At 34.8% G+C, this 3,504-nt stretch overlaps 1 protein-coding gene across 1 annotated transcript in view; it reads right to left on the minus strand.

Annotated features, from left to right (window-relative positions):
• The window catches only part of LOC107676454 (general transcription factor IIH subunit 1-like), an 11,079-nt gene that overhangs the window by 3,212 nt on the left and 4,363 nt on the right, over positions 1-3,504 (minus strand). The window lies entirely within an intron of this gene.

The raw sequence follows: 3,504 nt of genomic DNA on the forward strand, positions 1-3,504 counted from the left end.
TATATATACACACACACATAATATACATACATGCATTTCACAATTTTGACTTATGTCTAGACTTTTATTATATTATACATGCACAGTTAGGTCCATATATATTTGGACACTGACACAATTTTCATAATTTCGGCTCTATATGCTACCAGAACAGAATTAAAAATAAAACAATCAAGATGAAATTGAAGTGCAATTCAAACACAGCAATTATATAACTATATAATTATAGTATTATAGTATAATATAACATAAAATGCTTAGGAATTACACCCATTTTTATACACAGTCCCCCCATTTTCAGGGGCTCAAAGGTAATTGGACAAATAAATATGATCATAAATAAAATGTTCATTTTTGATATTTTGTTGAGAATCCTTTGCAAGCAATGACTGCCTTACGTCTGGAACTCATGGACATCAGCAGAGACTGGGTTTCCTCCTTTGTGAAGCTTTGCCAGGTCTTTACTGCAGCTGACTTCAGTTATTGTTTGTTTGTGGGTCTTTCTGCCTTTAGTTTTGTCTTCAGCGAGTGAAATGCTGCTCACTCGGGTTGAAATCAGGAGATTGACTTGGCCATTGCAGAATATTCCGCTTTATTACTTTCAAAAACTCCTGGGTGGCTTTTGCTGTGTGTTTTAGGTCATCGTTCATTTGTACTATGAAGCGCCGTCCAATCAGCTTTGCTCCATTTGACTGAATCTGGGCAGACAGTATATCTCTATACACTTCAGAATTCATCCGGCTGCTTCTGTCCTCTGTCTCGTCATCACTAAACACCAGTAACCCAGTGCCACTGGAAGCCATGCACACTCATGAATCACACTGCTCCATGTTTCACAGATGATGTGTGTGCTTTGGATTATGAGCTGTTCCAAGCCTTCTCCAGACTATTTTCTTCCCGTCATTCTGGAACAGGTTGATCTTAATTCCAGCCGTCCAAAGAATGCTTTTCCAGAAGTGGTCTGGCTTTTTTAGATGTTTTTTGGCAAAGTCTAATCTGGCCTTGTTTGCACCTTGTGATGAAGCCTCTGTATTTGCTCTGGTGAAGTCTTCTCTTGATTGTAGACTTTGACAGTGACCCGTCTGCCTGGAGAGTGTTCTTCTCTTGGCTGGATGTTGTGAAAGGGTTTTTCTTTACCATGGAGAGGATTCTCCGATCATCCACCACTGTTGTCCTCCGTGAACATCCAGGACTTTTTATGTTTCCGAGCTCACCAGTGCGATCTTTTTTTCTCAGATTGTACCAAACTGTTGATTTGGCCGCTCCTAATGTTCCTGCTATCTCTCTCATGGATTTGTTTCGATTTTGAAGCCTAACAATCGTCTGTTTCACTTGTATGGAGAGATCCTTTGACTGCATGATGTGGGTTCACAGCAACAGCTTCCAAATGCACATGCCACACGTAGAATCAACTCCAGAACTTTTACCTGCTTAATTGATGTAGAAATAACGAAGGAATAGCCCACACCTGTCCATGAAACTGCTTTTGAGTCAATTGTCCAATTACTTATGGTCCCTTGAAAAAGAGCTGTAATTCCTTAACCTTTCCTCCAATGTGAATGCCCTCAAATTAAAGCTCAGAGTGTGCACTTTAAGCCCATATTCATTATATAACTGTAACTTGTGTTTGGTCAGCAGCTAAAATAATAAAAATTGTGCCTGTGTCCAAATATATATGGACCTGACTGTATATACATAGATAGATAGATAGATAGATAGATAGATTATATAATAACATAACTATAAATGTACTAGGGCTGCAACTAACGATTATTTTGATAATCGATTAGTTGGTCGATTATTTTGTCGATTAATCGGATGTAAACAAAAAATCTTCTTTTTTTTTTACAAAAAACACACTATTCCACATTCTGCCCAATGTGCTTCAAACAAACTTGCCAACTGAATGCTATGAAAACATATAGTGCTTAACAATTTATTAGACCACCTGCCATAATAAAGAGAAAACATTTTTAGGAATTTTAGAATGTCAAAAAATTGTTTCAATAAAAAAATGTTATTGTCACCATGAAACTGCTTTTGAGTCAATTGTCCAATTACTTATGGTCCCTTGAAAAAGAGCTGTAATTCCTTAACCTTTCCTCCAATGTGAATGCCCTCAAATTAAAGCTCAGAGTGTGCACTTTAAGCCCATATTCATTATATAAATGTAAATTGTGTTTGTTAAGCCCATATTCATTATATAACTGTAACTTGTGTTTGGTCAGCAGCTAAAATAATAAAAATTGTGCCTGTGTCCAAATATATATGGACCTGACTGTATATACATAGATAGATAGATAGATAGATAGATAGATTATATAATAACATAACTATAAATGTACTAGGGCTGCAACTAACGATTATTTTGATAATCGATTAGTTGGTCGATTATTTTGTCGATTAATCGGATGTAAACAAAAAATCTTCTTTTTTTTTTACAAAAAACACACTATTCCACATTCTGCCCAATGTGCTTCAAACAAACTTGCCAACTGAATGCTATGAAAACATATAGTGCTTAACAATTTATTAGACCACCTGCCATAATAAAGAGAAAACATTTTTAGGAATTTTAGAATGTCAAAAAATTGTTTCAATAAAAAAATGTTATTGTCATTTATTGGGCAAATAAACTTAAACAACTAAATAGTATTTATTCACATAACAAAAATGGCCTCCTATGCCCTTCATAACAGCTTGCATTCTTGCTGGCATTGTTTATGTACTTTTTGACTGTAATTGGGTATCTGAAAAATAAACATTATAAAGCTAATTATATTATATATTATAGAATAGTCTACTACAGTTACTAAAGAGCTTACGCATATTGGAGGACTAACCAATACAGAAAACAGAAAGATTATTTTGGTAATCACCAGTAGGCTACTGTTAGTTTAGAGCAGCAGTGGCACAAACCATAATTTGTTAAAAACCTTACATAAATTTGTTTTAATAAATTTAATTTTTTTAATTGTTAGGCACTGTATTGAATATAGTTTAAATCTCTACATTAAAAATTAAAATAATAATAAATATAATAAGGACGAATAAAAGACGAATAACTCAGTTGTAACCAACAGGTAAGAGTAATGTTCTGCAGGAACACGTTCACTTTGATCACTTTGATCACATACTGTCATTTCTTTATTCTGTTAAAGGCGGTTATGAAGCGTCTGATATTTATATTCAGACAATTACACGCTGTTATCCCCTTACAGGTCCTACTCACATAAAATACTCTAAATGCATGTTGATCTTTAAAGCTCGATTTAACTTTCAATAACAGATATTTCAGCACAATGAATGTTTTTGCGCTGATTACTAATTGTCTCTTTTCCGTCTGTCTGACGTGCGTGCATGCATCCGCCGCTCATTCAGTAAAGATTAAAACTTAACACAGATTGTCAGGATGGACATTTATGCAAAAATGGAAATGCTCGCGTGAAATTGTGACATTTATACATAAGGATATGACCGTAAACTGAAAGTTTTTGCGCTCAG

This window comes from Sinocyclocheilus anshuiensis, unplaced genomic scaffold (assembly GCF_001515605.1).
Source record: "Sinocyclocheilus anshuiensis isolate Anshui unplaced genomic scaffold, SAMN03320099.WGS_v1.1 scaffold228, whole genome shotgun sequence".
In the NCBI taxonomy this organism is placed as follows: domain Eukaryota; kingdom Metazoa; phylum Chordata; class Actinopteri; order Cypriniformes; family Cyprinidae; genus Sinocyclocheilus; species Sinocyclocheilus anshuiensis.